The sequence below is a fragment of the Phaenicophaeus curvirostris genome, chromosome 6, assembly GCF_032191515.1.
Source record: "Phaenicophaeus curvirostris isolate KB17595 chromosome 6, BPBGC_Pcur_1.0, whole genome shotgun sequence".
Lineage (NCBI taxonomy): Eukaryota > Metazoa > Chordata > Aves > Cuculiformes > Cuculidae > Phaenicophaeus > Phaenicophaeus curvirostris.
Window position 1 is genome coordinate 24,584,736 of NC_091397.1, and position 11,588 is coordinate 24,596,323.

The 11,588-nt window shown below is 40.3% G+C and overlaps 1 protein-coding gene across 1 annotated transcript in view; it reads left to right on the plus strand.

Annotated features, from left to right (window-relative positions):
• The window catches only part of CDK14 (cyclin dependent kinase 14), a 353,941-nt gene extending 343,078 nt beyond the window's left edge, over nt 1–10,863 (plus strand). Inside the window, exon 15 of the mRNA XM_069859619.1 lies at nt 10,850–10,863. The gene's annotated coding sequence lies outside the window, so the exon portion shown is untranslated. The remainder of the gene's footprint in view (nt 1–10,849) is intronic.
• Nucleotides 10,864–11,588: the final 725 nt, after the last annotated feature.

Genomic DNA, 11,588 nt, shown 5'->3' on the forward strand with positions numbered 1-11,588 from the left:
CACCAAAATACATTGTTATCCAGACAGATTTAAAATCCTTGGTTGCAGCAAGCAGTTGTATGAAGCCTGCAGACCAACACAGACCATCAAGTCTGCTCTGTGGATCTCCATGGTTTAGCAGGAGATTTTAGGAAGGGAGCTTGCTGCATCCTTTACTTCTCCTGTGTCACTGCTGCCATAGCTGCTGCTTCTCTACTGCCCTTGGTGTTCCAAAAAGCAAGCCAGCTTGGTGCTGAACATACCCAGCTAGTAAAACACTTGCAGCACTATCTGCTCGCTTTTCTTCTAGCGGTTCTGACTTAATTGAATCTGGATGGAGGAACTGCGCACCCAGATGAGCTGCCAGAGCATAACAGGTTACTCTGCAGCTGCTGATTTGTGGTAACTGATCATTCTTAGTTTATCGCTATTGCAGTGGAGACAAGGGTATGGAACTGTAAAAACTTGTGCATCCTACAGGCTGTGACTCCATACTCTTGCTGTGGTCACACACACAAAAAACGAAGCACATCTGTCTGCAGTCCTGGGAATCCAACTTCAGACAGATGCTCACTGCAAGAGGTTTTTGGATATCATCGTATTTTTACTAATTCTTCTTGACTTCTTTTAGTCATTCTTCCTAATTGCCACAACATCCAAAGCCAGTAAAACAGCTTTCTGAACCAAACCAGGGAGAAGATCCAGCAAGCTCGGTCTTATGATACCACTGTGCCTGGCATCTTCTGCCAGGCAGGTTCAAACACTGCCTCCCTGTGCAGGAGCACAACAGAACTGTGAGGTGAAGCATAAATGAGAGGACATATTCTGCCTCCACTGCTGAATGAATCTGAAGAGTGACCCTGCAGGCCAGCATAGTCTACTGCTCAGTACCAAGAGGACCAAGCACCACAGTATATTCCCTGGAGGAAATGGTTGCAGTTTCTTGGCTATGAGCATGTGAACAGAGCTACGCTTTCTGTTTCACTGTCAAGAATACTATCTGTAAAACTGTACATTCCTTTAATTAAATAGCAAAGAATGTGTTTGCTTAATTCTGCTTTCTATTGCAAAAACATACGATAGTGGAAATGATGGATTGTGGTGTCTGCCAGCTCCCTGATACCCTTATGGGTTTTAGAACCTAGGCAATTAGAGTATTCATGTGGTAATTCCTCCATTATACTTTTCACATTAATATGATAATTTCTTCTGCATTGTTTAGTCAAATTAATTGCATTGAGCCTTATATCGGGTATACCAACTATCCTTCTAAAGAGAGTTATTAAACTACCAATTTTTATCTTGCTTAAAAATTGCAATAATAACAACATTCAGGAAAACTGGTTTATGATCTGATACAGTGATAGCTCCAATTTTTATGTGTGTTGTGTTGTCAGGCAGCTTGTGAGATAATAGAAAAGATCTACTCTTGGCTAGGGAGAGGATGAGATGTGAAGTTTTCTCTGCTGGAGCGCATATGCCTTCAGACATCAAAGCTTTTTAAATTTTCCATAAAGCAGAATGGAAACGGGACATTTTATTACCTGGGGTGCTGCCTGCTCCCTACTGCTTTGCCTGCCCAGAAGCTCCCCAGGACAGGAGCAAAAGCTGTTCAGCTCAGAGGCCAGAAGTGGGGAAATACTCCTGGCTATAGCAGTGGGCATCCGCTAACAGTAGATCTATGCCAGGACAAAAAATAAATAACTGGTTTTCTCTGGATCTTTATAATGACAACAAACCTCCATAAAGAAGCTCAATCCTGGCAATTATAAACCAAGCCCCTACAGGAGATGCTTCTTCACTTTTTAAAGGCTCTGACCTTCAACTACAAATCTATCTTCTTGTCCAGCATGGCACAGATCTAAACTGTAATCATGTAGCACTGCCAGTCTATATTATAACGACTTTCTTGTTGTAAGATTGGATAGATGCCTGCTTACAAAAGAGCAGTCTCCTAAAGTACGCACCCTATTTCTTTTTCATTAATCTACAGTGACATGAGAAAGCTATGTATGATGAGTTCAGAGGCAGATGCTACACAGGCTGCACAGAACTGGTCAGGAAGCAGCAGTGAGAAAGAAATGGCTGTCGCCTGTGGATGTGAATGGGTCTCTGAACAATGTCAGATATGAATTTAGAAATGCAACGTTTTTATTTATTTTTATTGGGTGATTATCCACTTGTGAGAAATACAGGCTAAGACTTGGGTCTGGGAAAACTAATTATGTGTGGAATTTATCTTGAGAAAATATAAAGGCAGATTATGTTCCATGGGTCAAAATCTGTTAGCATCAATATGAGATTGAGTTCCTTGGTTCTTTAGTGCTTTAAGAAAAGAGAGAGGGAGAGAGAATTTTTAAAGAAAAACCAAGAGTAGTGAAATAATGACTATGTGCATGCAGAGAGAATTTGTTGATGAGGCTGGTAGGTATCCCCACAAAATACTACTTTTGCTGATTTTGGGTGACACATCCATTACCTCAGCCTAAAGGCTGCAATCATAAATTCTGTAGTAAAGAACATTCCCCATGGTTTGTCTTCTTGTTTCTAAATGATCTGATTCTCTTGGACTGTTGAGCCCAAGAAAAATGGAAAAAAGTGGGAGATGATCCTTCTAAAGGCAACGTGCTGAAGGAAAACTAATTTTCATGTGTTGTCAGCTGCAGCCAATTACTGCTTCATAGATACTAGAGGAGGTGAAATATTTGGGTAGACACTATAGGCTGTATTCCTAGTAAACTTCCACCTCAAATCTCTGCCGAATCTTCTCTGACTGGCTTGTGAAAAATAATCACCCAACAGAGAAATTAAGTCATCCAAGACACTAATCAGCAAAGTTAAAATATTGGGTGTTTCAGCCTTATTTTTAAATGAGCAATTCCATATCTAAGTTTCTTGCCCACAGTTACTCTGAATATTTTAAGATGTAGTTTAGATTTGAACCATGAGGATGACAATCTTAGCCTACAGTTACGTTGACCTGTTGGAGATCATCATTGGTGACCATCTTCCTCTGGTCAAATTTCTTCTGTTGACAAAAAAATAAAAGGTAGAATTTGTCACACCTCTTGCACCATTTAATCTTGACCCAGGGCTCCTTTTTCTCCCATGAAGAGACCTCCTTTATAGTGTGAGTAGTGGTTCTGGAAGATCCCCTCACAGTAGATGTATCACAGCTGATCTGGCTTGTAAATGAAGTCCATCTGCCCAGTCCAGAGTTTCGCAGTGGCAGGCAGCTATGCCCTCACAGCAACGAAGGTGTGGCCCCCTCAAAAAAGGGATCTGCTCCCCACATCAGTAGAGATGGCAAGTCTGCTATGCACCACTGTCCTTGGGGTTTCCCTTCCTATTAACCAATAACGTGTGTGCTGCTTACACCATCTGATGTGTATTTAAATTGCTATTGACAAGAGCATGCTGAGAGAGACATTTATTAGTTAGAGCATAAAAGGGAGGTAGGCAGATGAAACCAGCAACCAAGCAAGTAAGTAAATAAATATAAACATGCTTAGTCAGAACTTTCATCTGTGATATTGATTGCTTTTAAGATAAGAGAATACATATTAAGAAGCTTGTAAGGTACTATGAGAGAGTACGGTTTAAGGTGATAGCCTAGCCATGGTCTAATACAGTGACTTTAAATAAATCCATTTTAAAGAGTCCTGCTATATATAGCAGGGGAGAGGTGATAAATGATAGCCCCAAGCCCTCTTGCTCCTCTTTTCAGAAGACTGAATGAGCATCAAGGTGACACAAGGCCCTTTCTACTCCCAGATCCCTCAGCCTGGTGCATCCCTTTGCAGTAATGCAGGGAATAAAAGAAGATGGATTTCTCCCCATATTTGTCACCTCAGTGGTTAGACCAGTTGCGTCTAGATTTTTTATTTCAAGTCAGAATAATTAATGATTAAATTTGCTTTGTGAAGTTGCAGTTCAAGTTGCAGTTTCATGATTGCTTCATACCCATCAAAGCCAAGGCTGCTGCTGACAGGAGCCATCTCCTTCTCTCCCATCTTTCAGCTGATGCCTTTCCTTTCCCCTCTGCTGGCACTAGCACAATGCCAAGACCTAGAGAAGGGGACTGATGCAACTACAAGTGTAGTAGATTTTGCTGGAAGCCTTTCAGTTGGGGCAGCACAATGCTCTGCTTCTCTGTGCTGCCCCACGGGTGCTGCTGCATGCAGCAGGAGTGGGAGAAATGGTGGAGTGGAAGGAAGTGTGGGACCAAGTCCCTCAACTTAAAACAATTGTGATTCACAGCCCTCCAAAGCTTTCCAGGGAGGAAAAATAGGCCTCAGGAAAAAGAATTGTGTGTGCCAGCTTTAGGTTAAATTTCCTTTTCTATCACAGACTTCCTACCTGATTTTGAACAGGTCATTTTAATCTCTTTCTGCCTTAGATTTCTTCCCTCTCCGAAATGAAGACTGAGCAGTACTTTTATCTTTTGGAACAAACACATTAGAGGGTTTGAGGTGCTGAGGAGCCCAGATACACTGGGAATAGGGGCACGTAAAGACTTTTGAAAGGTCTGCAAATATTTTTACAGTGCTTCTGCCTCAAGTTTCCCTTTTTAATTGTCTTAATTGTAGAGCACATCTGTACAGAACAGCAAAGTTCCTTGTAGTTTAACTTTTGGTAAGTGTCCACACTCTTGGCAAATAATTGGTATAACAGAATTCAAGGAATAAAAATGAGATACATGGCAAAGGACAGAAAGTATTTTTCAGACTTTAAAAACGTTTTCACTGCGTTTTGCATTTTAGTAACTTTTAGAGGCACTACTCAACAACATTTCCACTTCATGGTGGAAATGCCAGCTGTGGTCCATTTTACATGCAATTACCTTTCCGTTAGCCATACCACAGCATTACTCACTCCATTCAAACCTTACCCGGATCTGACATCAATGCAAGCGCATCAGACCTGACACTGTTATATTTTTTCCAACAGAGCTAATTTATGGTTTAGTTTGTGAGCAGACTCATTACTTACAGGGCTTCAAATTAATTAACTTGCTTTAACACAGAGCAGACAGAGTGGTTGTTTCAACCACAACCATTTTTACAGAAATGGATGATAGTACTATATCAACACTGTCATTGCAGTCCTCTTCCTAGTCTAAAAAGCTCTTCTTACACAGTAATATTTGAAATGTTTATCCCTAGAAAAAATAGACTTGATGTAGCCATAACAAGTGCTAGAATATCCTTTTTGCCGAAGGATTTGAGATTAGAATGTCTATATTTACAGTCAAAGGAAGATACCACTAGAAATAAATATTTACTAAGGTGGTCTTCATTGAAGAAGAAAAAGTCAGTCTTGTATTTACAAAACTCAGATGAGAGATTACAGACTAGTTATTTTGGAACACATCTGTTCAGCTCTGGCAATCTGATTTTAAAGGACCAATTACCAGAAAGCACAGGCACCAGCACTTTTTACGTATAAGGTCCCTGAAAGATGTTGGGACATGGGGTATTCAAAGCCATTGGTCCATTTCTGAATCCATGTCTCTACATTTTCTCTACGGTTTTACCACATACCTTTTTCTTTTGACCTTGGAAACACACTTCATTTCTCCATGTTTAAGTTCCTGAATTTAGAAAATGAGGATTAAGAACACAGATACAAAGGTGCTCTGAGTTTATTGATATTTGCAGCTTTCAGAACTCTAATGGGTGGCACTATGCGAAGGCCAAGTTCTTCATCTTTTACTGAAGAGATTCATTTTTCAGCTGGCCACAATGTTGTACTGCAAATCTCCAATGAGTGTGGACTTCCCAGTTTGAAGAAACAACTCATTTAACTAAATGGTATTTCAAAGACATCTGGAGAAACTGGTGCAACCCCATTTGTATCAGGCTGAGTGCCTCGTATTGATTAAGCTTATGTCAGCAAGGAATCAACTTGCTAATTCCATTAAAGGCACTTTTAAACTGAAATAAGAGTGTCTGCACAGGCGGTTAGTTTAATATTGCACTTTTTTTCCCAAATAACACAAACCTTTAAGACCCATACCCCCAGTGCCATGTATTTCAAAGCGGGGAAAAAAATAAGAGGAGTGGCATAGTAGACATGGCAAAACCAATTAGGTTTAAGATATATCCCATCCTTGGCACTCTGAGTGTTACATTGTCTCAAAATTAGGCTTGCTGTGATTTGAAGCATCTTTAAGTCTGCTGCTATTTAACACATTATGAGGCAACACAGTTCCGTCACAGTTTTTTAATGGCTCTAACAATGCTGACTGGCATATCCCCGAGATGTGGGTTCAAGGCTGTGGTTTCACAGTGGCCTAACTTCTAAGGCAGATCAACCCCAATGACGAAATCTTTGTAGCATAAAACCTGCAAGCCACAACTACTTCACTTCTAAGAAGAAGGGGGAAAGCGCCTCCCCAAGCAGTTTGGTAAACTCTTTTACTTGCTGTGGCAGTGGTGTAGACAAAGTTTAGGATGACCTGCTGCTAGCCCTTCTCCACGAAAAGGAGGACTCAGACCTCCAACTCTTAATTGCCATTATGTATATCCTTGGAAGGATGTATGAGTAGGCAGAGTGCATTGTGTTACAGACTTTAAAGCCAACTTTTAAATCAGAGTATGCATTTTTAAAAACTTGTAATGTATTCAAAAAAGCTACACAATTGTAAAAAAGGTATATAAACAGAAATATAAAATCTCACTGGTTTTGCAGTAATACTTTGTCTAGCTATAATAAATGCCAGAGCAACAGACTGGCATCCCAAATGAATACCACCAAAGTGGTTCCTAAATTTTAACAATTATTTCAGCATTAATTAATAACAACACATAAGAGCCAAAGGTAGACATCCCTTATTTTCCCTTCCCATTCTTTTCTACTGCTTTCTATTCAGTATTTTTATTTTTATGTATATCTTTTGTCATGAATTAAAGAGTTTCCAAAACTGAAGAGTAAACATGAAATCCTTGTCTCCCTCACTTTCCTGGTAAAGTACGTAAGAAAGGAATTTCCCTTGCTTTCCACGGGTGTGACTGGACCTTGTTTCCAATGGTGTGACTACCCCTGAGAGTCAAAGTGGGAAAAAGAGGTGTTTTCCTCTGAAAATACAGAAATACATAAGTATGCCAGAATCTTCTGGATGCTACAGACTTAAACAGCCAGCTCATGCAATAGCTGCGTCTCTTGCATATGGGCTGACTCCTGCTGAGCAGACTAGAGGCTGTTGAGGATGTTACTGCAGTGATGTGCTGCTGTCACGGGGCTGGGGCTGCTGAGACCAGCCATCCTTGACACAGCTTGGAGCAGTCCAGTGTAAGGCTTTTGAGCCAAGAAGTCGTACCACTTGGAGATAAGGAAGAAAACCTTGATAGACGCTGTATTTGGCATGTGGCCAGCTGAAGGGAACAGAAGACCTGGGTCATTGAAATGACATGGCTTGTCCTGCTCATCTTCAGTGCTGGAAACTTTGTGATAGTTTTCTTAATGTCAGCAATACCATATGGAAGTACACAGAACGATAATAACCATCTGTGCAGAGGGTAAAAGTGTGGCTTTCCACAGATAAGCCCAAATCCAGTAAAAATTACACTATCTTATTAGTCACTATGGAAAACAGGGATGTCATGAAATCCAGAAGCAGAGAGTATAGATGTGCACCGATGTGCAATATCTTAATGTGCTGACAGGGATACTAGGGGAGGAGAGGCTTGAACACTTTGCCGTGTTGGGCTATATGTTGTGGTTGCATATGTGGGCTATACAGACTGACCACATGTGACAACAGGGAATTAAACTTTGTCATCCTTAAGGTAACATGCACTGCCATGAACTTTGAGATTTTTTTCTGAAGCTCTGTTTTTTCTCCTCCTTGAAGACTGTGGGTGCAGGCTAAGGATTCTGAAAAAAGTTTCTGAAAAGAATGTACTTAAAAATACAGCTGACCCCTCCTATGAAGAAGAATGTATTTAGGAGAGAAATAATGCTTACAAGCAGATCCTAGTGGCACATTCCTTTCAGTCTTGCTGGGCAGTTTGCCTCGGTTTACACTGCTTAAAAACCTCAAAAGATTTTTTCTGAAGTGAAAGTTGAGGCTGTCTTTTACCAAGTAGCAAGCCACATTCCATGCAGAAAGGCAGATGCAGGCAGTGAACTACTCCCTGCTTCCCTTGATCTCATCCTGCTCAGTCTCCCAGTAACATTTACGGAAAATACATGTACAACTAAGAGACACAGAAAAACAACTTTCCTCCACTCTGTTCCCCTGCCTCACACATGTACATTTTCAACTTGTATATATTGAAATACTAATGCAGAAAATATGATCTGAATCTCATTTACTTCAGTGGAAATGGGAACACACTTAAAGCATGATAAAAACAGTGTGAGACCAGAAGCAAAAGCTCATCACATAATTTCTCCTTGCATTCATAGCCTTCTTAAGTTCTACTCCCTTCCCTTGCATCCATGAAATCAGCAGGTCTACTCCAGGGAGTAAGGATTGCTGGCTTAGGCCTTTAAATCAGCCTCTCTGTGTTTGAAGAACAAGGGAGTCTGTGTTTTCAGGCACTATATGTAACTGTAGAAGAACGCACTCAAGAAAGGGAAATAAAAAGAGAGTAAAAATGTTCGCATTCTCTCTGAACAAAATGACCTGTGATCTGCAATTGCCCTTTTAAGAGTTGTGACTTTTTCTTGTTCTCTGCAAAACTTCTGGCAGCAGCAACCAGGCTGCAGCCCCTGCGCCTCTCACCCTGCACAGAACATGTCAGGGAAGGCAGGCAACATACGGCTTTAATTTGCAGGGGATCATCTACGTTTCTTCTGAAGAGAAAAGAAAACCAAATCAAATCTCCACATACTCAATCTCTATCTTGAATAAACAGCATTAAGGGAAAAATGCTGTGGGTATTGGGAGGAAGAAACTCTCTGTAGTCCGCTTTGATTGTGCATACCATTTCTCCTCTTTAAAGCATATAAAATCACTGCAATGGGGGGCTGACTTACCGAAGTGCTAGTCAAAGATTGTTCTTTATTCCTAGTCCATGCTACACGGTAGGAGTTTGGGTTACAATAGGTGTCACACAGCAGGAGTAAATTGCCGCTGACTTTAGTGGCTAGAGCTGCTTTTCCATTCTATTTCTCTTATTCCCACAACCCTCAAATACAAATAAAAGTACAATTTTTACCTAAATTGACAATTGCAGACTAATATAACCAATTAATAAAAAGCACATATAAAGGCATCTGGGATGACTTTGAAGGTAAAGTGACCTGGGACTCCCCATCGTAAGAGAATTACTTGGTATCTTGTCAAATGCAGGTTAGTAACAACTGCCTCAGCACTGAGATGACTTTCTCAGCACTTAGCTATACAGCCTTGAGACCCTTTGCTGCAGTAAGTATTCTGGCTGCTGAGTGCACCATCACATAGGGTTTGTGTTAACCTCCTACTGATTTTCTGCCATTCACTGCATGTGTTTGCTATTTTTGTCAGCACAGGCATACTTCCATGAGCCCTCTAGATGTTCCAAGAAATAGTCAATACCCAAGGTAGGTTTTTAAATTTTAAGGATTTTGTTCTTCTGGCAAGACTAAATCTGTGAGATGCTATAACTTTTGGCCCTAGGGCAGATAGCTATGTCGCTGGCATGTTGCAAAGTGATGTAGATCTTACAATGAAGCTGTAAAAGCTGCTTGTGAGTCTTATCCAGATAATTTCTCTTAAGAATTTTGCTCTGTAGATCTGTGTGTCCACAACTAAACAACTAAGTTTAACGAGTTTGTATTATCTGCATTGAGGATTTCATTTTATTTTTGTATTCTACCTTTAATATGGCAATGTAAGGAGGTACCCTATTTCATCTTAAAATTTGAGATGGATGACAACGCAATCACTTCTTTACTTCACTGCATTTACATTGTTCATACCAATTTTTCAGCAAGCATCCTTGTCTGTGCATTGTGAGTACTTGTGATGTGTACCAACAACACTGAAGAGAGAAATGCCAAAACGAGACCCACCTGAGTTGTGGACCTGTTCTGTCTTATTTGGAACCTGCCTAGGTCACTCTGAGAGACTTCATGAACATACTATACACATCACCGCCCATCACAGATTACATACTTGAACCTTTCTCTCTACCAAGCTATCAAAACCCCTTTCTACCCATCCAGAACTAACACTCCTCCTCCTCAGCCACTAACTGTTCTTATCAGTCAAGATTCATGCTCAGTGGGGGACAAAAATCGAACTTCTCACACTGTATCATAATAAGTACACTTTTAACCTCTTATTTAACTCTTAATCACAAAATCTTGAATCAGCTAAAAAGTTTTTGCTTTTATTTGCTGGATAAACATACATTTATGTTATCATCTGTGTTTAGATTTTATTAATTAGCCTTACTGCGAATATAGCTTGTGCTTATATTGCATTCTCTGTCTGCAATACAAGCCAGTGAGATAAAGCCGAACAATTTCTTCTAGATAAACAAGTTTTTCTTAAATGCTGTGGAAGGGAAGTATTTACTCTATCCTATTCCTGCCAGCCACTTAGGGGAAAACAAGAAAATACTCCAACTACTTTTTGTTTTGTTTCTTTCCAAAATTAAAAATTTAGATAGCTTCTTTTTGGGGCTGAAGATTTATGTAACCCCTGCCACCCACATAAAAATGGTACAAAACAACACCCTGAGGACAGCAGCATAGTGAAGAGGTACTAGGATATAAACGATGCAAGAGGACAAAACTCAGTGCTCGTCCCATCTGACAGAGTCCTAATTTCCCCTACCGGCTACTGTAACAAGCAACAACAGTGCATTGTTTTGAAGTAAAAGTTTAAATGCCTTTTAAGGTATTATTTTGATGCTTTAATTCTGTTTTCTCTTAGAACGAAAGACTGGGGGGTCCCTTTCCATGGGACGGGAAAAGAAGAGTGTCTGTGCTTTAAAAAAGATGCTGTTTGTGTAAGAATGTGATTACCATTGTGCTGACCCAAGAAAAGTGGCATCCAGTCCAGTCTCCTCCCTCCGTCATCCATGGTGGATACATATGGAATCATTAAAAGAACAAGGCAGACAAACAGCGATAGTCTCCTGTGGATGTTATGTGCACTACTAGGGTTGTATGAAGAAGAAGTTATCTTTTATTAGATCAAGACATATAGGCAGAAGAATTAGACAAACTTTTCTTCAAGTTAGAAACACCAGCTGCAGCTCTCAGTTGTTAAGAACAATTGCTTAACATTTCCTAAGCTATTTATTAATTAAGCTAGCTCTGAAAGGATGAAGATGGTAGCTGTATAACAGAGAGGACATTAATTATGTTAATGATGCAGAGGATGTTAAGGATGGGAGAAAGAGTGGCATTTGTTAGCTAAGTAAAAAGGAGAGACAATCCGTTGATCTGGAGAGAAGTAAACAGGGAGGGTGGAAGCAGAAATTATAATCTACTATCAGACAAGCACCTCCACTGAGTCCTCATTTTGGATGTTGGGCAGAGTTAGGAAACCTGGTTTCCATGCTCACTGTTGTGGGACAAGTTCTGTAGTTTCCATTAAGGATCAGTCTCAAAGATCAGAGAGAGAATGTTGTGTTTTGAGAGAAACCCCCTCAACAATGCCCCATGTT